Raw genomic sequence first — 23,655 nt, forward strand, 5'->3', positions numbered from 1 at the left:
ACCAGAGAAAGCCCACGCACAGCCACGAAAACCCAAAGCAGCCAAAAATTAATCAATTAATTAATTAATTTTAAAAAATAGTTGCCATTGTGCTGTAAAGTCAAGTTGCAATTTTTGAAACTTTCTGGAATTTTTTTTCTTTTCTGAATATTTCAATCCTTGGTTGGTTAAATCTGCAGATGCAGAACCTTTGGTTATGGAGGGCTGACTGTAAGTGAATTTGTGGAGTACATCTGTAGCGCTAATAAAACATTTACCGAGCATAAAGCTGGAAAACATCTTACACGTCTAAGATGTCCTCCTGAATCCTTCATAAAACAAGCACAAACTCTAGTTTATTATCTGCCAACCCTCTCTAAGTTCTGAATTAACTTCCTTTACACACCAACTTGCTCTAACCGGGAAGCATGAATCCAAGTAATGGTCTATGGGTCTGACTCCATACAGGAGGACTGAATGGTGTTTTTTAAAAAATAACACATTTGAATCCTTTCACGTCAGCAAGCACGGGCTCTGGTTCTCCACAAACCCCACCCCTTGCTATCATTTACACATTTCTTCAGTCCAGGACTCAAGGCTCTTGTGCCCTGGAATTGTTAGGGGAACCACTGAATGAAACCACCTGCCCTGGCCAGGCACAATAGTAACCACTTGCATGAGTTATCTTACAACAGGAGGTTCTCGTAAGGAACACGGAACTAACAAGCTACCACCAACCGGAATAATTCAGGAAAGGTCGAAAGGAGAGAGGAGTCTCCAGTCCATATGTCCTACCAACCTCCCAGAATCCTTCTCTCTGGAATCCATCTTGGCTGAGCAATGCGTGCATCACCAGGAAAGACCCAGAGTCAGAATGATGGGCCAGAGACAAGCTGGAAACTAACCCCATCACCATAAAACCTGAGATTGCAAGCCACGTGGCAGAGTAGTTCTCCTGGGTTCCCTTACCTTGCTGCTCTCTGCCCAGGCGCCCCTTCCCAATAAACTCTCCTGCTTTGTCCGCACACATGTCTCCTTGGACAATTCATTCCTGAGTGTCAGACAAAAGCCCACTCTCAGGCCCTGGAAGGGGTCCCCCTTCCTGCAACAGAATAACCAGAGTGATATAGAGACCAACAGGCAGAATACATGCACACCCCTACACTTTGGGGAGCTGCACCCCTTACCTGCCCATTCTGAAACTCTCAGAACTTTCTGGGAACTCTTTTGACATAAGAGCCGAATGTAAGCCAGAAAAGTCATTATAGTCATAAAGCATTTTTGATCAGAAATCAAATTACTCTTATTGTTCATGCCCTGCTTTTTCAAAAGTGTTTGCTGGAAAGGACTTTTACTGGTTTCTGAAAGACAAAACCATCTGCTAAGTATTTGCAAACTAGGGATAAGACTGTGGTAGCTCAAAACTGGTCTTCCCTGGGCTAGAATCATGGGGTGGTTCTGGAGTCCTAAGGGTCAGGGACTGGATTCCTGCTGGGTAGCCATCCCCTGTTTGTGTGTGGATAAGTTCCTTGACTTCTCTCAGCCTAATCCCATTGGGAAATATACTGTTTATTTACACTCCCTGACATACACCAATGTTAGATTAATGTTAGATCCTTCCCCATCCCTTATTCTAGCTTGGGGAAAAAAATAACAAAACTAAAAAGTACAGTTCATCCTCTGCTTAAAATTTTGAACAATTAAAACAAGTAACATTTGCTTATATTCTCTTTTCATTATTAGATATCTCTTTCCATCTTTTATACAACTTTTTTTTTAATTAATAAAGGTTTTCAACATTTCTGTTTCTTTATTATTGAAATACAGTTGACTTACAATATCATGTTAGTTTCAGGTGCATAGCACAGTGATTCAGTTATATATATATATTCCTTTTCAGATTCTTTTCCCATATAGGTTATTTCAAAATATTGAGTATAGTTCCCTGTGCTATACAGTAGGTTCCTGTTGGTTATCTATTTCATATATAGTAGTATATATATGTTAATTCCAACCTCCTAAATTTATCCTTCCCCCCGACCCCCTTCGGTAACCATAAGTTTGTTTTCTATGTCTGTGAGTCTCTTTCTGTCTTGTAAATAAGTTCATTTGTATCATTTTTTTTAGATTCCACATATAAGCAATACCATATGATATTTGTCTTTCTCTGTCTGACTTACTTCACTTAGTATGATAATCTCTGGGTGTACCCATGTTGCTGCAAATGGCATTGTTTCATTCTTTTTTATGTCTGAGTACCATTCCATTGTATATATGTACCACATCTTTACCCATTTCTCTGTCATGGACATTTAGGTTGCTTCCATGTCTTGGCTATTGTAAATATTGCTCCAATGAATTGGGTCCATATATCTTTACACAGTATGGTTTTCTCTGGGTACATGCCCAGGAGTGGGATTGCTGGATTATATGGTAGCTCTATTTTTAGTTTTTTAAGAAATCTCCATATTGTTCTCCATAGTGGCTGTACCAATTTACATTCCCACCAACAGTGTCGGAGGGTTCCCTCTTCTCCATATCCTCTCCAGCATTTATTGTTTGTGGACTTTTTGACGATGGCCATTCTGACCAGTGTGAGGTGATACCTGATTGTAGTTTTCATTTGCATTTCTCTAATAATTAGTGATGTTGAGCATCTTTCCATCTGCCTTTTGGCCATCTGTATGTCTTCCTTGGAGAAGTGTCCATTTAGGTCTTCTGCCCATTTTTTTATTTGGGTTGTTTGTTTTTTTGGATATTGAGCTATATGAGCTATTTGTATATTTTGGAGACAAGTTTTTTTAAAAATATGACTGCACATAGCTCATTTACTTTATAAGTAGTTCTTGAGTAAATAAGTGAGTGAATCAAATAATCTCCTGACAACATAAATTAGACTTCTTTAGTCTAATCTACTATTTCAAACTTGAAATATAGTGAGTTGTAATTCTTTGTATTAGCACTTGAACAGCACGATGTCTAACAATCTCTCAGTATTTGTTAACAGTTTTAAATGAATTAACTCAGAATAATAAAACTCAAGATAGGGAATTTCAATATGCTGACTCATTGAAAATGCTCATTAAAGCTACATATTTCAAATTTAATAGGAGGCAAAAGAACATCATCCTTAGAATTGCAAAGTGATGAGTTTTAACATGTACTACAATTGTTATAAACCACTATATGGAGTTCACATACTCAGAATTTTAACTTTCCTAATGTAAATTCCTTTATCCCCAAATGTTACTACTCCATAGAAGGATGCCTTCCCTCAGTAAAAATTTATCAAAGAATAAAGATGTAAGTGACTACTCCATCATTAATAACTAACTAAAGAGGAAATCATTAGGAGTGGGTCTTGTTTTTGTACTAAAAACAATCATTTTGATTCTCCAGAGGACACAGACTTCTCTAGATACCAATATCAACTCTTTGTATAAAATAGTTCTCAAGAACAAGAGATGCTTGGATGTATTCTTCCCACTCAAGGAGCAGTAAACAATCAGTTGCTGCCTCTGACGCTTCATGGGGTATTTCAGGTACAAGTATAAACCCAAAGACACCAATGTTTCTATTGAATCAATGCACCAGGTGACCAACTACCATGACTTGAGCACCCAGCATTGGTAAGACAAGTTTCCTGCTTTAAAGAAACTTTCAGTTTTACTTGATTTCACTGTGGGGCAGTCTCTCTTTTGTTTGTTTCTAAAATGAAACCCTCTCCTGTTTCTCTTCCTACTCTCATTTCTTTTCAATTTTGTTAACTTGATATTTTTCTGAAAACTTCAGTGTTGACATGGAGGTGAGCCATGAGGCCCATCTTTATCCTCCATCCCATCCCTGGGGGATCATGCCACCACCGATAGCCTGCTCTTTATCACCTCCCCAGGCTTTTTCCTGAGGCCTTTGTCCACTAGTGAGCACCGGTTTCTAAACATCTCCACTTAGATGACCCATAGATACCACCATGTTCAAAACAGAACTGCATTCTCCAGCTGTGTTTGGGCACCACCAGCCATTCAAACTAAAAACTTAAGAATCACTTAGACAATTCCTCTGAATCTTGGATATTGTCTCTTTCAAAAATCTTAAAATTTCCCATTTTTATACCTCCACTGTCACCACCTTAGGGAAAGGAGAGCTAATATATTCTGTGTGATTCCTATTGGTTACTAACCAAAATCATCTGGGGAGTTTCTTGAATCCTTTATAATCCATGCCAGAATCTTAGGGAGCACAGAGTTTGAATAATTTTTCCAGGTGATTCCAATATGCCTCCAAACACGTTAGTGCTTGACATATGTTATCTCAGCTATTCTTGACTGAAACCCTATGAAGTAGGTACTTTTTTTTTCTTTTTTTTTTTTCGGTACGCGGGCCTCTCACTGTTGTGGCCTCTCCCGTTGCGGAGCACAGGCTCCTGACACACAGGCTCATTGGCCATGGCTCACGGGCCCAGCCGCTCCGCGGCATGTGGGATCTTCCCGGACCGGGGCACGAACCCGTGTCCCCTGCATCGGCAGGCGGACTCTCAACCACTGTGCCACCAGGGAAGCCCGTGAAGTAGATACTTTTAAACCCATTTATAGAAGGAAAAGTCTCAGCCTCAGAGATGCTAAGTAACTTGGCTGTGATAAGACAACTACTAAGTGACAGAGCTGAGATTCAAGGTTTATCTGACTCCAAAATCTGTGTTCTTCTGAGTTCCCTGCCATTTACTCTCGATTTATGTGGCCAGTGGTTCCTACACTTTAAGCTGCATATGTTGTCAGAGGGTTTTTCTTTAAATGTCGGTTTCCAAGTCAAACCCACAGAAATTGATTCTATAGGATTAGATTCCAACCTAGGAACATGCATTTTAACAAGCACCCAGGGGGACTCTAAAACAGGCATCTAGGATCATGCTTTGAGTAAAAATTGATTACTCATTGGACATATTAACATTTCCCCCCCAGAATGCAAATGTAGTCATGTCTATTTGCTTGTTAACATTAAACGGATACCAATTAGTTTCATAATAAAGTCCAAATTCCTAGTCATGGTGCATATGACCTCCACATGGTGGTCACAGTCTTATCTGTCTCATCCCCTCCTCTCCCTCGCTTTCATTCTGCACTCCAGTCATACAGAACCAAATGCTTGCTCCAGTGACAAAGTCATGTTTTTTTTGTTTGTTTGTTTTTTTGCGGTACGCGGGCCTCTCACTGTTGTGGCCTCTCCCGTTGCGGAGCACAGGCTCCGGACGTGCAGGCTCAGCGGCCATGGCCCACGGGCCCAGACGCTCCGCGGCATGCGGGATCTTCCCGGACCGGGGCACAAACCCGTGTCCCCTGCATCGGCAGGCGGACTCTCAACCACTGCGCCACTAGGGAAGCCCCAAAGTCATGTATTTTTTTAAAAAAAATTTTACTTTATATTGGAGCACAGTTGATTAACAATGTTGTGTTAGTTTCAGGTATACAGCAAAGTGATTCAGTTATACATATACATGTATCTATTCTTTTTCAAATTCTTTTCCCATTTAGGTTATTACAGAATATTGAGCAGCGTTCCCTGTGCTATACAGTAGTCCTTGTCAGTTATCTATTTTAACTACAGCAGTATGTACATGTCAATCCCAAACTCCCAATCTATCCCTCCCCCCTTAGTAACCATAAATTCATTCTCTAAGTCTGTGAATCTGTTTCTGTTTTGTAAATAAGTTCATTTGTATCATTTTTTGATTCCGCATATAAGCGATATTATGTGATACTTGTCTGACATACTTCGCTTAGTATGATAACCTACAGGTCCATCTATGTTGCTGCAAATGGCATTATTTCATTCTTTTTAATGACTGAGTAATATTCTACTGTATACATGTATCACATCTTCTTTATCCATTCATCTGTCAATGGACATTTAGGTTTTATCTTCAAATCTCTGTGCATGCTGTGGCCCTTATTTGGAAAGCCTGGAATTGTTTAAACTCGGTTACTTGCTCTGTCATTCCTCCATAGTTAGCTGCTCCTTTCTGTGACTTCTTAACAGGAAGGGCATCGCTCATGTTAGCATTTTTATGCCCCAGTGCACTTATTTCTTAACTTGTCCACCTCTCACCACATTCTTGGTGTTAAAAACAGATAATTCCTCTTTGTATCTTCAGTGTTAGCACAGTCCTTACACAAAGTAGGCCATTAAATATTTGGCCAATTGAAAAAAATAATAATCAATTGAACTTTGGCAGATAATCCTAAAAGTTTAAAAATTCTGTGGATATACTGGGTTGGCCAAAAAGTTCGTTTGGATTTTTCCATAACATATTATGGAAAAACCTGAGTGAACTTTTTGGCCAACCCAATATTTGGGCATTTTTCATACATGTTAATGAAATATATGATCAACTACATCAATCTTTGCCAAAAGATTTCATAGGCGCATATAACTGCTAGAGGAAGAGAAGATTTTGGAAGTCATGTTAGATGATATCCCCATTTTACGGATGGAAAAATAGAAACCTGAAAGAATTAAGTGACTTTCTCAAGTTTATTCAGCAAGTTCAGTGGAGACTGAAAGCTTTTCTTTCTCTGGTCTAGTTCTCCTTTTGCTCTCCCATATTGCTTGTTTTTTCTTCCGTTTATCTACTTTACCAGGAATTAACACTTATGTGAGCACCAACTGTGTTTAAGGCACTGGGCCAAATATGTTATCTCAGCATTGCATTTCTTCTCTCCTTCCATCCTCAGAACGTGGACATTTGATAGGTACCAGCACTGTGCCAGTTGCCACAAATGTAAATATTCAGAAGACAGAGTTCACATTCCAACAAGCTTAGAGTCTAGAAGAAAAGACAGATAAATGTGCAGTGATTTAAGACTTGGTATCTCAAGTGGGCACTCCATGACATCCTTGGGATTAAACATGGAATGAAAATTTGGTGACTATGTATTCAAAGGACAAATGTCACTGCTCCCTTCTTTACCAGATTTGTAGTAAGGACCAAAAACACCAATCAGAAAAAAATAATAAAGCACACACTTGAGAAGTCTCATCCTAACTAACCTGTCATAGAACTGCCAAAAAGGAGAGTGTTCTCTGAAGGGGACCTTTTAATATCCCCTGGCTCCCAAGAGAGAATAAAAATTGAGACCTCTGAGGCTATAATTATTAATGCCTGAATCTGAAAAGAGACACAATAGACATGAAGCAATGTAGTCATCCTTTAATATCATACTTTCAGGCTAGATTGACTTACACATAAATTGGGAGTGTCTTACATTTTTAAAAACAGCCCTCGACTCAACTTTCATTAATTTTTTATCATGAACCAAAGTCCAAAGTCAATATTCATTCATCTAAGAATACTTACAGAGATACATGATACTTGGTGTTAATACTTTTGGAACTCTAGAATGCACTGTGTCCTATATTCCCAATATGTTAAAACTAGGTGGGGCTGGGTATAGGAGGAGTTGGGGGAAGAGTCCCTCTCTTAGCTATGGCTCCTAACCCTTTTCTAAAATATAACAATACAAAAAAAAAGACAATCAAACTCACAAAAGCTTTTATATAAAAGAGCTCAGCACAATTTCAGTGACTTCGAGATGCTAATTTCGTGAAATAAGCCTCCTGTGGAGATTGGATAAATTAATATTTGGTATTTATCAGTAGATAATGAGTATTATATAGGAGCAGTCAGCTCTGGGCATTGTAGGTCCACTCAGGATGTAACCTAGCAGACCCAGGTGGCCAGGGCAAACTTCCTGCGGGAGGGGTGGCCTTAGGCGAAACCCAAGAAATGGAGACAAGAAGGAAGGCTGTACCCAGGAAAGGAAGCGAAAGGTAGGAAGACCCTAAGGCCCAGGAAAGTGTGCTGCTTTTAGGTCCCAGGAAGACATTTAGACTGACATCACAGCATGGAAACTGGTAAAGGAGGGGATGTCAAGAATGGCAGGCAGGGGACTTGAATCTCATGCATATCAGAAGTTTGTACAGAATTGCCTCAGGTCCTCAGGAAAGTTAGTCTCTATATTGTGTAGAAAAATAATTCCTGACCCAAGCCAGAATTTTGTTAAAAACATGCAGTACAAGGATTTATACCTTAAATCTTTGCAAAATTCAGAAGCAGATTTTTTTTCAGGAGTGAAATTAATGGAGAGGTTTCAGCAGTCAGCAATATGTTCCCCAAAAATACCCGTCCTCTATATGAAGCCTACTATGGGTCCTGGAGGAAGCACGCTGAGACCTCAGGACCAGGGTCTGCTGGGAGGAAGGTGGCAGGAGAAGACCAGGGCCTGCTTAGGAGATAGTTCTGGAGTAGGGAAATCCAGAGAGGGAAGCCCAGAGCTATGGGCTGGGACACAGAATTAGGCGGGCAAGCTTTGTGAGAGACTGTAGTGATTCAGAATTTACATGTCATCCTGGGGCTCATTGCTAGGGAACAAGATACTTAGTCTGTTGTCATAACTCTTAATCTAAACATTGCCACCCCATTCCAGTCTGTGCAGAAAATAAAGGTGGGTCTGCATCAGTAGCTGAAGTCTAGTGATGGAAGATACTCATGTTATTGGATAAAACAAGGGCAAAGTATGGAGGAAGAGGCTGATAGCAAGTAGGGCACTGGAGGAAACAGCTACACAAGCTCACCCATACTGTGGAGGGGTTGGACAAGGTATGCAAATGTCATGGCACTGCTCCCCACTTAGGTGGGCAGCCCTTACTATAGCAGCCCTAACCTGGCCCTTGGAGCTAAGAATAAGAAAAGAGTAAGCAAGACCTGGATTTGAACCCAGCTTGACCCCTTACTAGATGAGTTGATTATTTAATGATTTTGAACCTATCATTTCACCTGTAAAGTATGGATAATAACATCTGCTTTAGTGTAAGAGTCAGTGAGATGACATTAAATACCTTACATAGTAGCTGGCATATTTTGGTATATAAGAAGTGATAACTGCAATAAAAAAACCAGATAATATCTAAAACCAGTCATTTGTGGAGGGTCACAAATAGTGACAGTAGTCACGGTCCACTACGAGCTGTAAATGTACTTCTAAGTCCTTTCTGTGACAAGAACTGACTACCAGGATAATGAGACAATCAAATGAAAATAGAATAGCTGACTCTACCCTCAGTTACTAGTAAATACCATCACTGAGAACTGCATGCTACAAACAAGAAAGCATCTGCATAATAGCTAGATAATCTAATATCCCAGACTGCAATATTTCTAAAAGAGTGCTCAGAATAAAGTACTTCACTTATAACAAGGGACAAGCCTGGTTCATCTCACGTAGTAAATGTCATGGTTATTGAAGTAAAGAGATCACAGTGAAAGTTCATCTTATAGATAAAAACATGATCAATTTTCAATGTTCTATAAAAGTAAAACACAATAGTTATTTGAGAATATGTCCTACAACTTGTTATTTCTAATTTGATGAGAAAGAAAGGATCAAAAATCTGATTACAACTCTCTGATAAAATATATCTGCTCTGTATGCGATGTCATTTATTTTGTTACTATTACTATTATTATGATGATTACTGCATTGGTATCAGATATTTTGCTATGTTTTACTGGGCCCTCTATCAAGCCACACTTTTCCTAACTATGCTATACGAAAAACATGAACAGTCAAATCACGGATAAGAAACAGACATGGTTCATAAACATGGGTAAAGATTTTCAACCTAACTCATAATTTTAAAAAAGATAATAAATACCACTCTTTTTACTTGATCAGATTGGCAAAGATAAAGAATTTGGTAATACACAATGTTGGCAAGAATGGATAAACCGGGGCTTCCCTGGTGGCGCAGTGGTTAAGAATCCGCCTGCCAATACAGGATACACAGGTGTGTGTCCTGGTTGGGGAAGATCCCACATGCCGCAGAGCAACCAAGCCCATGTGCCACAACTACTGAGCCTGAGCTCTACAGGCCGTGAGCCACAACTACTGAGCCCACATGCCACAACTACTGAAGCCTGCATGCCTAGAGCCCGTGCTCTGCAACAAGAGAAGCCACCGCAATGAGAAGCCTGTGCACCACAACGAAGAGTAGCCCCCGCTCGCCACAACTAGAGAAAGCCTGTGTGCAGCAACAAAGACCGAATGCAGCCAAAAATAAATAAATAAATACATTTATATATAAATAAAAGAATGAATAAACCATAATTTAAAAAGACATATGTGGAGACTGGCTCAAGATGGCAGAGTAGAAGGACGTGCGCTCACTCCCTCCTGCGAGAGCACCGGAATCACAACTAACTGCTGAACAATCATCGACAGGAAGACACTGGAATTCACCGAAAAAGGTACCCCACATACAAAGACAAAGGAGAAGTCATAATGAGATGGTAAGAGGGGCGCAATCACAATAAAATCAAATCCCACAACAGCTGGGTGGGTTACTCACAAACTGGATAACACTTGTACCACAGAAGTCCAGCCACTGGAGTGAAGGTTCTGAGCCCCACGTCAGGCTTCCCAACCTGGGGGTCCGGCAATGGGAGGAGGAATTCACAGAGAATCAGATTTTGAAGCTTAGCAGGTTTGATTGAAGGACTTTGACAGGACTGCGGGAAATGGGGACTCCACTCTTGGAGGGCACACACAAAGTAGTGTGTACATTGGGACCCAGGGGAAGGAGCAGTTACCCTACAGGAGACTGAACCAGACCTACCTGCTTGTGTTGGAGGGTCTCCTGCGGAGGTAGGGGGTGGTTGTGGTCTACTGTGGGGACGGGAACACTGGCAGTGGAAGTTTCTGGGGGAACTCCTTGGCGTGGGCCTTCCCAGTGTCCGCCATTAGTCCCACCAAAGAGCCAGGTGGGCTCTGGTGTTGGGTCACGTCAGGCCAGACAGCCAACACGGAGGGAGCCCAGCCCCACTCATCAGCAAACAAGCAGATTAAAGTTTTACTGAGCTCCTCCCGCCAGAGGAACACCCAGCTCTACCCACCACCAGTCCCTCCCATCAGGAAACTTGCACAAGCCTCTTAGATAGCCTCATCCACGAGAGGGCAGACAGCAGAAGCAAGAAGAACTACAATCCTGCAGGCTGTGGAATAAAAACCACATTCACAAAAAGATAGAAAAGATGAAAAGGCAGAGGGCTATGTACCAGATGAAGGAACAAGAGAAAACCCCAGAAAAACAACGAAATGAAGTGGAGATAGGCAACCTTCCAGAAAAAGAACTTAGAATAATGATAGTGAAGATGATACAGGACCTCGGAAAAAGAATAGAGGCAAAGATCGAGCAGATGCAAAAAATGGTTAACAAAGACCTAGAAGAATTAAAGAACAAACACCTAGAAGAATTAAAGAACAAACAAACAGAGATGAACAATACAATAACTGAAATGAAAAATACACTAAAAGGAATCAGTAGCAGAATCACTGAAGCAGAAGAACAGATAAGTGACCTGGAAGACAGAATGGTGGAATTCACTGCCACGGAACAGAATAAAGAAAAAAGAATGAAAAGGAATGAAGACAGCCTAAGAGACCTCTGGGAAAACATTAAACATAACAACATTCGCATTATAGGGGTCCCAGGAGGAGAAGAGAGAGAGAAAATATTTGAAGAGGGAGAAAATATTTGAAGAGATTATAATCAAAAACTTCCCTAACATGAGAAAGGAAACAGCCACCCAAGTCCAGGAAGCACACTGATCCCCAGGCAGGATAAACCTAAGGAGAAGCACACCAAGACACAGAGTAATCAAACTGACAAAAATTAAAGACAAAGAAGAATTATTGAAAGCAACAAGGGAAAAATGACAAATAACATACAAGGGGACTCCCATAAGGTTAACAGCTGATTTCTCAGCAGAAACACTACAAGCCAGAAGGGAGTGGCATGATATACTTAAAGTGATGAAAGGGAAGAACCTACAACCAAGATTACTCTACCCGGCAAGGATCTCATTCACATTCGACGGAGAAATCAAGCTTTACAGACAAGCAAAACCTAACAGAATTCAGCACCACCAAACCAGCTCTACAACACATGCTAAAGGAACTTCTCTAAGTGGGAGACACAAGAGAAAAAAAGGACCTACAAAAACAAACCCAAAACTATTAAGAAAATGGTAAAAGGAACATACATATCAATAATTACCTTAAACGTGAATGTATGAAATGCTCCAACCCAAAGACACAGGCTCACTGAATGGACACAAAACAAGACCTATATATATGCTGTCTACAAGACACCCACTTCAGACCTAGGGACACATACAGACTGAAAGTGAGGGGATGGAAAAAGATATTCCATGCAAATGTAAGTCAAAAGAAACCTGGAGTAGCAATACTCATATCAAATAGACTTTAAAATAAAGAATGTTACAAGAGACAAGGAAGACACTACATAATGATCAAGGGATCAATCCAAGAAGAAGATATAACAATTATAAATATATATGCACCCAACATAGGAGCACCTCAATACATTAGACAAATGCTAACAGCTATAAAAGAGGAAATCAACAGTAACACAGTAATAGTGGGGGACTTTAACACCTCACTTACACCAATGGACAGATCATCCAAACAGAAAATTAATAAGGAAACACAACCTTTAAATGACACAATAGACCAGATAGATTTAATTCATATTTATAGGACATTCCATCCAAAAACAGCAGATAACACTTTCTTCTCAAATGCACGCAGAACATTCTCCAGGATAGATCACACCTTGGGTCACAAATCAAGCCTCAGAAAATTTAAGAAAATTGAAATCATATGAAGTATCTTTTCTGACCACAGTGCTATGAGATTAGAAATCAATCACAGGGAAAAAAACGTAATAAACACAAACACATGGAGGCTAAACAATACGTAACTAAATAACCAAGAGATCACTGAAGAAATCAAAGAGGAAATAAAAAAATACCTAGAGACAAATTACAATGAAAACGCAACAACCCAAAACCTATGGGATGCAGCAAAAGCAGTTCTAAGAGGGAAGTTTATAGCAATACAAGCCTACCTCAAGAAACAAGAAAAATCTCAAATAAGCAATCTAAACTTACAACTAAAGCAATCAGAGAAAGAACAAAAAAAACCCCCAAAAGTTAGCAGAAGGAAAGAAATCATAAAGATCAGGTCAGAAATAAATAAAATAGAAACAAAATAAACAATAGCAAAGATCAATAAAACTAAAAGATAGTTCTTTGAGAAGATAAAAAAAATTGATAAACCATCACCCAGACTCATCAAGAAAAAGAGGGAGGAACTCAAATCAATAAAATTAGAAATGAAAAAGGAGAAGTTACAACAGACACCACAGAAATACAAAGCATCCTAAGAGACTACTACATGCAACTCTATACCAATAAAATGGACAACCTGGAAGAAATGGACAAATTCTTAGAAAGGTATAACCTTCCAAGACTGAACCAGTAAGAAATAGAAAATATGAACAGACCAATCACAAGTAATGAAATTGAAACTGTGATTAAAAATCTTCCAATAGGGCTTCCCTGGTGGCGCAGTGGTTGAGAATCCGCCTGCCAATGCAGGGGACACGGGTTCGTGCCCCGGTCCGGGAAGATCCCACATGCTGCAGCGGCTGGGCCCGTGAGCCATGGCCACTGAGCCTGCATGTCTGGAGCCTGTGCTCTGCAACGGGAGAGGCCACAACAGTGAGAGGCCCATATACAGCAAAAAAAAAAAAAAGTCTTCCAACAAACAAAAGTCCAGGACCAGATAGCTTCACAGATGAATTCTATCAAACATTTAGAGAAGAGCTAACACCCATCTTTCTCAAACTCTTCCAAGAAATTGCAGAGGAAGGAACACTCCCAAACTCATTCTATGAGACCACAATCACCCTGATACCAAAAGCAGACAAAGATACTACAAAAAGAGAAAATTACAGGCTAATATCACTGATGAATATAGATGCAAAAATCCTCAACAAAATACTAGCAAACATACTCCAACAACACTTTAAAAGGATCACACACCATGATAAAATGGGATTTATCCCAGGGATTCAAGGATTCTTCAATATATGCAAATCAGTCAATGTGATACACCATATTAACAAATTGAATAAGAAAAATCATATGATCGTCTCAATAGATGCAGAAAAATCTTTTGACAAAATTCAACACCCACTTATGATTAAAAACTCTCCAGAAAGTGGGCATATAGAGGGAACCTACCTCAACATAATAAAGGCTATATATGACAACCACACAGCAAACATCATTCTCAATGGTGAAAAACTGAAAGCATTTCCTCTAAGATCAGGGATAAGACAAGGATGTCCACTCTCGCCACTATTCAACATACTTTTGGAAGTCCTAGCCACAGCAATCAGTGAAGAAAAAGAAATAAAAGGAATCCAAATTGGAAAAGAAGAAGTAAAACTGTCACTGTTTGCAGATGACATGATACTATACATATAGCATCCTAAAAATGCCACCAGAAAACTACTACAGCTAATCAATGAATTTGGTAAAGTTGCAGGATACAAAATTAATGCACAGAAATCTCTTGCATTCCTATACACTAATGATGAAAAATCTGATAGAGAAATTAAGCAAATGCTCCCATTTACCACTGCAACAAAAAGAATAAAATACCTAGGAATAAATCTACCTAGGGAGACATGAGACCTGTATGCAAGAAATTATAAGACACTGCTGAAAGAAATTAAAGATGATACAAACAGATGGAGAGATATACCACGTTCTTGGAGTGGAAGAATCAATATTACGAAAATGATTATACTACCCAAAGCAATCTACAGATTCAATGCAATCCCTATCAAATTACCAATGGCATTTTTTACAGAACTAGAACAAAAAATCTTAAAATTTGTACAGAGACACAAAAGACCCTGAATAGCCAAAGAAGTCTTGAGGGAAGAAAACGGAGCTGGAGGAATCAGACTCGCTGACTTCAGACTACACTACAAAGCTACAGTAATCAAGACAGTATGGTACTGGCACAAAAACAGAAATATAGATCAATGGAACAGGATAGAAAGCCCAGAGATAAACCCACGCACATATGGTCAACCAATCTATAACAAAGGAGGCAAGGATATACAATGGAGAAAAGACAGTCTGTTCAATAAGTGGTGCTGGGAAAACTCGACAGCTACATGTAAAAGAATGAAATTAGAACACTCCCTAATAAAATAAACTCAAAATGGATTAGAGACCTAAATGTAAGACTGGACACTATAAAAGTCTTCGAGGAAAGCATAGGAAGAACACTCGTTGACATACATCACAGCAAGATCTTTTATGATCCACCTCCTACAGTAATGGAAATAAAAACAAAAATAAACAAATGGGACCTAATGAAACTTAAAAGCTTTTGCAAAACAAAGAAAACTTCGAACAAGACGAAAAGACAACACTCAGAATGGGAAAAAATATTTGTAAACGAATCAAGACAAAGGATTAATCTCCAAAATATATAAACAGCTGATGAAGCTCAATATTAAAAAAACAAACAACCCAATCCAAAAATGGGCAGAAGACCTAAATAGACATTTCTCCAAAGAAGACATACAGGTGGCCAAGAAGCTCATGAAAATCTGCTCAACATCACTAATTGTTAGAGAAATGCAAATCAAAACTACAATCAGGTATCACCTCACACCAGTTAGAATGGGCATCATCAGAAAATCTACAAACAACAAATGCTGGAGAGGGTGTGGAGAAAAGGGAACCCTCTTGCACTGTTGGTGGGAATGTAAATTGATACAGCCACTATGGAGAACATATGGAGGTTCCTTAAGAAACTAAAAATAGAATTACCATATGATCCAGCAATCCCACTGCTGGACATATACCCAGAGAAAACCATAATTCAAAAAACATATGCACCCCAATGTTCATTGCAGCACTATTTACAATAGCCAGGTCATGGAAGTAACCTAAATGCCCATCGACAGATGTATAGATAAAGAAGATGTGGTACATATATACAATGGAATATTACTCAGCCATAAAAAGGAACAAAATTGGGTCATTTGTAGAGACGTGGATGGATCTAGAGACTGTCATACAGAGTGAAGTAAGTCAGAAAGAGAAAAACAAATATTGTATATTAACGCATATATGTGGAACCTAGAAAAATAGTACAGATGAACTGGTTTGCAGGGCAGAAATAGAGACAAAGATGTAGAGAACAAACGTATGGACACCAAGGGCGGAAAGTGGCAGTGGGGCGTGGTGGTGTGATGAATTGGGAGATTGGGATTGACATATATATACAAATATGTATAAAATGGATAACTAATAAGAACCTGCTGCATAAAAAATTAAAATAAAATTCAAAAAAAAAAAAGACATGTACCCCAATGTTCATTGCAGCACCATTTACAATAGCCAGGACATGGAATCTACATAAATGTCCATTGACAGATGAATGGATAAAGAAGATGTGGTACGTATATATATAATGGAGTATTACTCAGTCATAAAAAGAAATGAAATTGGGTCATTTGTAGAGATGTAGATGGACCTAGAATCTGTTATACAGAGTGAAGTAAGTCAGAAAAGATAAACAAATGTCACATATTGATGCATATATGTGGAATCTAGAAAAATGGTACAGATGAACCTATTTGCAGGGTAGGAATAGAAATGCAGACATAGAGTACTGATGTGTGGACACAGGCTGGCAGGGCAGGGTGGGATGAACTGGGAGATTAGATTTGACATAAATATACTATCATGGGTAAAATAGGTGGCTAATGGGAACCTGCTGTATAGCAAAGGGAGCTCAGCCCGGTGCTCTGTGATGGCCTAGTTGGTGGGATGGGAGGGGGAGGTCCAAGAGGGAGGGGATGTGTGTATGCATATGGCTGATTCACTTCACTCTGTGGCAGAAACTAACACACAACACTGTAAAGCAATTATGCTCCAATAAAAAAGAAATAAATATAATCATTTGATAACAAAAAAAAAGAGTGGATAAAACAAGTAATCTTACATCTTAATGATACAGACCCTTTGTAATACAATTTGTACTACCTATTCAAATTTAAAATGCATATACCCTGTGACCTAACAATTCCATTTCTAGGAATTTAAAGATATCCTCCTACATATGCTTAAATATATATACATATCCATTGTGGCACTGCTTATTAAAATAACAAAACCCCCAAAGAACATAAATGTCCATTAAATCAATAAAGAACTGATTACATTAACTATATACCCATATAATGAATGCTATGCAGCCATGGATCTATACATCTTAATATGTAAAGAGGTCCAGAAAAAAACTGTTTAAAGCACAAAAACAAGATGCAAAACCATCTCTATATGCTCCCATTTGTGAGAAAAAGGGAGAGTTATACAGATATATACAACACTCATAAATATATATATATGAATATATACATATACACACATAGGCGTATATAAAATCATAATTCTGGAAAGAGATACAAAAACATGGCAGCAGTGTTTGCCCCTGAGCAAGGAGATCCAGGGTCTGCAATAAGAGGGAGATTATGTTTCATTTTAAGACTCTGCATTTGTATATTTTTGTCATCTGTATGTATTAGTTTTTCAATTGCATAAACAGTTGCTTAAAAAGGCAAGAATCTAATGGAATAACTTGGAGATATGGGAGCAATAAAACAAGCAAAGTTGACTGAGGTAAATCTAAGATGATGAGTTTTGTAGATTAATCTTGAGGGAAGAGATCTTCAACCTACTGTAGAGGTCTCTCCCTGTTAGTCAACCAAGTCGCACATTTTAATTCATTTACTTTTTATAAAACTCTATGGTATATGTACTATTATCATCACTATCACTTTACAGATGACACAGGCAGGTTAAGTGACCAAGATGGCATAGTGGGTGGCCAAATGGAGATGCATACTCAGGTTTCTTGGATGCTAAGCCTGCGCACACTCTTGGGCATCACACACACAACTGCACCTCGACCTTTGCTACCAGGGCTCTGAAACGTCTCAATGGCTTGTATGGCTTTGGCAAACTACAATTTCTATTTTATTTTATTTTTATAAAAGTCAAAGCCTCACCAGATGTGGTTTATAACAAAAAAAGATATTTCTGGCACTGGGTACTATCTGTCTTTGTGAATGTGACTCAAAAAATAAGTGAACGATATAATGTTTCACTTGGTAAAGCGGCTTGCCATTTTCTACATATATATTAACTGACTTTCATGTCACAACAGCCTGGAAGAAGAGTCGTCATCAATTTATAAATGAGAATACTAAGGCTTCATTTAGGGACCTGCTTTCCTTGAAGGGGCAGAAACGGGACTGACCCGGGGTCTTTTGAACCTAATTTTAGTGGTCCAAACACACTGCTACATTGAGTGTGAATAACATCTGAAAACTAGCTTAGAGCATGCAGGTGAGGTTTAATTGCAGACTCTTTGCTTGCAGCAGCCTTTTCTTTTAGATTCACAGTTCAAAGTTCCTACTCTGTAATATGACCCCATTCTTCAGCGATGCTTTCTAAATGTTCAAGCTGTTGTGAATTTCAAAAGTTTTGCAACTTTGGAAGCTGAGTTCCAGTGAATCCTTCAGCAGGTTTTTCTTTTAAAACTTTGTTTTTCTCCATATACTCTTTGTAATCATGGCAATTACTTTAATTGAAAGTTCCAATTACAAAGTTTTTCTAATTACAGGTCTATAAACAAAATATAAAAATATCCATTAGGCACATCCAGCTACGTTTTCTTTTTATTTATCTCCCCTCTCCCTTTGTCAGTGTTCCGCTTGCCTCAGGTTAAGGGCTGGGCTCTTCACTATTATTGTGAGATGTCCTTCCTGCAAAGGCAGCTGAAACAGGCTATCTGTGGAAAAGAAAAAGACAGCTGTGCTTTCTGTGCCCAATGCCATTCATGATGATCAGATATGGCTGTGCCTGGAAGAGTTCAATGAACTTTTTAAAAAATATATACCACATTCAAATAATGTTTTTGCAAAAAAAACCTGGCAACAGGAAATGTCAACATCGTTAATCATATATTAAGTTTCATTAAAATTAAAACTCTGAAATAATTAGCTTCTGCTGCTTCCCAAGTGGTAATTATAGACCATCAGGAAGTATCACACTCTCTTGAATTTCCTCCTTTAAACATTAAATGCGAAAGATAAAACATTATTTAAAAAATAATCTTTTAGATTTTAACTATGGGAATATAAACAATACTTCCTGGGTACTGGGCTAATCAAATCTCTCATAATTCAGGAAATTTGAAGTTTACTTCACTCAGTGGTGAAATTAAGATGTTAATTGTAAGGCCAACTGGCCCGAGGCAGGGGAACACAATCAGATTCACAGGTTGCATCAGACCGAAACTCTCCGGACCACCCAGTTCCAGAAACTGACCTGGAGACTTTCCGGACCACCCAGTTCCAGGAACTGACCTGGGGACTTTGCACCCGGCCCAGCCTTCCCGCCTTTCGAGGGGCGGGACTAACGGTCCCCCAGGATACCTGAAAAGACCACCAAATAAGGAATACCCTGTGCCCTCCCAGATTCACCACACCCCTTTCCCTTCGTCCCCTATAAAATCTTGCCCAACCCTCGCCCAGGTGCGACTTCTCTGGCCCCTTTCTCTCGGACCAGTGAACCTCGCCTGGGAGCGCTCCCTAATAAAGCTCACTTGAAGCTTTCCTCTGTTTCGCGGTGCCGTTTGTTAAGATCCGACCTTACATTAATAAGTGACATTTCAAATGTAAGAGTTCAGAAGCATAAAAATATCTATATTTAAATTTCTGAAGATTTTTCTTTCATTTAAAATTCAGCATTTATCTTCCATTCCCAATTACTATTAAACATTATTTATTCAATGCTAGTTAGAAAACTTATGTGTTATATTATTATATTTTAGGAATCCTTCAGCGGGTTTCCTTTTCTACCCCACTTCCATATCTTTAAGTATATAATCTATAACCTTCAGTTTCTTCTCTCATGATCCCCAGTTATTCTCACAAAATGAATTACACCATGGGGGCGTAATAAATTTATCAAGATAGTACATATTATCTCAATGAACAGTGTATTGTTAAATAATACTAAATAGTATTATAACAGTGTTAAAAACATTGTTTTTACATGGAAATTATTGCCCATTAAAAAAGAGTAGCTGCTCAGTCCTGATGTGTGAAACACTATAAGACACAAAGAGAAAAACAGATGGTGACCCTTGTTCTCAGGGAGTTTTTGATCTTTGATGGGACAACATAAAACTAGAAATGCTGATAGCACCAGCAGAAGGCCAAATCTGCCATTAAAGAGATGAAATGGCCTTGAATTTGTGGAAAGGGGGCAAAGGAGTGAGATGCAGGTGGGGTACCTCAGCCCAGGTCCCTGGGAAAATGCAAATATCCTTACAATGAGTAAAGGCTCAAAACAGAAAGAAAACAGCATATAGTGAGTGCCTAACTGATATCAAGCAAGGTTCTCAGTGCTCTACATTAACACTGTGTGGGTAGAAAGAGCTAGACTAGTTGGTGCACAAGGAGAGAAGACGACAAGAGAGGAATCATGGCCTGAGCTAGGGATTTTGTAATCACTTGACGAGAGGTAGAGGTGAAATCATAGGAATGACTCTCTGCCAAAGCTGAGAGTAGGAAATGAGAAAGAACAAGATTTGAATATTGCCTGTCTCTGTAAGTGGGCAATGAAAAGGGTATGAGAAATTGAATATATGAATGGACAAAAGCCAGATCATATATAAAAACAGAATTCAGACCCACAAAGTGCAGCAAGCTGACCAAAAAACCAACCTCTTATCTATGATAACTAGCCCAGGAATCCAGCCTGTACAGGTCAGATATATAGAAAGTGAGACTACTATCTCTACTGACAATCCACAAAGCCAAACAATAACTTCTGCCACCAAAACGACCAGGACTTGATTAATAACTGATAGCTTCCCTAATTTTTGTCCATGCTTCCAACTTAGAATCAACCAGAGAGAGATAAATATGCTCCCTTAGTCCATCACATAGGATGCCTCACTTCTAACAAAGTTAGCTCACCTCCAGCATCCCCAGGCCAACAGCTTCCAATAAGGGAACACCTGAAGCCTTCCTTTTTCCACTGTAAAGCTTTCCCCCTCCTCTGCTTGACTTTGAGCCTCTACCAAATGCAACTGATGGTGACTGACTCCCTTACTATAGTAAGCTCTGAATTTGGTTGGTCTTAATTTATTTCCACAAGATTATTGGCATAGACAGAGATGGTTAGCTTTGGAAAAGGCAAGAGAAATCTCTTCCTCTGAATAAAAATGGGGGGAGGGAAGGATGAGTGAAGACACTTGGGAATTCTGCGTTGGCAAGAAAGCTGAAGGAGTTTTACAGAGGTGGATGCCATTTCTCAATTAAAGTAATCTCTAAGCAGAGATTCAGGAGAAGTAAGGTTAGGGCTGTAAGTGAGTGAAAGGAGTTTAGAACTGGGGAAAGACAAGGGGGAGCCAATAAGAAATGGGTAAAATGCTCAGAGCAATCTACAGACTTAATGCAATCCCTATCAAAATAACCATGGCATTTTTCATAGAACTAGAACAAATAACCCTCAAATTTATATGGAATCAAAAAATTCCCTGAATAGCCAAAGTAATTTTGAGAAAAAAGTACAAAACTGGAGGTGTAAAGCCCCCAGAGTTCAGACTATACTACAAAGCTACAGTAATCAGAACAGTATGGCACTGGAACAAAAACAGGCACATAGGTCAATGGAACAGAATAGAGAGCCCAGAAATAAACCCACACAATTGTGGTCAATTAATCTATGACAAAGGAGGCAAGAATAAACAACGAGGAAAAGACATTCTCTTCAGTGGGTGGTGCTGGGAAAACTGGACAGCTACATGTAAAAGAGTGAAACGAAAACATTTTCTTATACAATATACAAAAATAAACTCAAAATAGATTGGAGACCTAAATGTAAGACCAGATACCATAAAGCTCCTAGAAGAAACCATAAAGAGAACACACTTTGACATAAATAGATGCAATATTTTTTTGGATCTGTCTCCTAAAGCAAAGGAAACAAAAGCAAAAATAAACAAATGAGACCTTATTATACTTCAAAGCTTTTGCACAGCAAAGGAAACCACTGACAAAACAAAAAGATTACCTACTGAATGGAAGAAAATATTTGAATGTGATATGAACAATAAGGGGTTAATATCTGAAATATATAAACAGCTCATACAACTCAACATCAAAAAAAAAAACCCAATTAAAAAATGGGCAGAAGTCCTGAACAGATATTTTTCCAAAAGGACATGCAGATGGCCAACAGGCACATAAAAAGATGCTCAACATCACTAGTCACTAGAGGGATGCAAATCAAAACCACGAGACACCTCACACCTGTCAGAACAGTTATCATCAAAAAGAACACAAATAACAAACATTGGCGGGCTTCCCTGGTGGCGCAGTGGTTAAGAATCCTCCTGCCAATGCAGGGGACACAGGTTCGAGCCCTGAGTCCAGGAAGATCCCACATTCCACGGAGCAACTAAGCCTGTGCACCACAACTACTGAGCCTGTGCTCTAGAGCCTGAGAGCCACAACTACTGAAGCCCGCACGCCTAGAGCCCGTGCTCTGCAACAAGAGAAGCCCCCGCAATGAGAAGCCTGCACACCTCAGCGAAGAGTAGCCCCTGCTCACCACAACTAGAAAAGCCCGCACGCAGCAACAAAGACCCAATGCAGCCAAAAAAACCCCCCCAAAAAACATTGGCGAGGATGTGAAGTAAAGGGAACCCTTGTACACTGTTGGTGGGAATGATGTAAATTGATGCGGCCACTATGGAAAACAGTATGGAGGTTTCTCTAAAACAGAACTACCATGTAACCCAGCAATTCCACTCCTGTGTATATATCCAAAGAAAACAAAACCACTAATTCAAAAACATTCATGTACCCCAGTGTTCACAGCAGCATTATTCAAAATAGCCAATATACAGAAGCAACCTAAGTAACCATCAACAGATGAATGGATAAAGAGGATGTAAGATATATATATATATATATATATATATATATATATATATATATATATATATATATATCTTCTATTATCCCATTATATATATAACTCAGTCATAAGAAAGAATGGGGTTTTGCCATTTGCAACAACATGGACAGACCTGGAGGGTATTATGCTTAGTGAAATAAGTCAGATGGAGATAGACAAATACTGTATGTTATCACGTGGATGTGGCATCTAAAAATTAAAACTAATGAATATAACAAAACAGAAACAGACTCACAGATATAGAAAACTAGTGGTTACCGGTGGGGAAAGGGAAGTGGGGAGGGGCAAGATAGGGTTAAGGCATTAAGAGGTACAAACTAATATGTATAAAGTAAATAAGCTACAAGGATATATTGTACAACATAGAGAATATAGCCAATATTTTATAATAACCTTAAATGGAGTATAATCTATAAAAATATTTAATCGTTATGTTGTATACTCAAAATGAATATAATATTGTAAATCAATTATACTTCAATTAAAAAAATGGGTAAATTGGCTCTTTTTTGTTTAATATAGTGGATTAAACGTAAGTGCTATCTCCTCTCTTTCTAGAGATTCTAGAATATTCTGTAATAAATGGATATTGGCATTAAAAAAGGAAAAAAACACATCAAGAAAGTTATAAAGGAAATAGGTTCACTGTGAGCTAAAACAGAGAAACT

The 23,655-nt window shown here is 38.9% G+C and overlaps 1 protein-coding gene across 1 annotated transcript in view; it reads right to left on the reverse strand.

The window, feature by feature from the left end:
- PLD5 (phospholipase D family member 5) overlaps positions 1 to 23,655 on the reverse strand; it is a 491,284-nt gene that overhangs the window by 246,401 nt on the left and 221,228 nt on the right. The window lies entirely within an intron of this gene.

This window comes from Pseudorca crassidens, chromosome 2 (genome assembly GCF_039906515.1).
Source record: "Pseudorca crassidens isolate mPseCra1 chromosome 2, mPseCra1.hap1, whole genome shotgun sequence".
Classification (NCBI taxonomy): Eukaryota; Metazoa; Chordata; class Mammalia; order Artiodactyla; family Delphinidae; genus Pseudorca; species Pseudorca crassidens.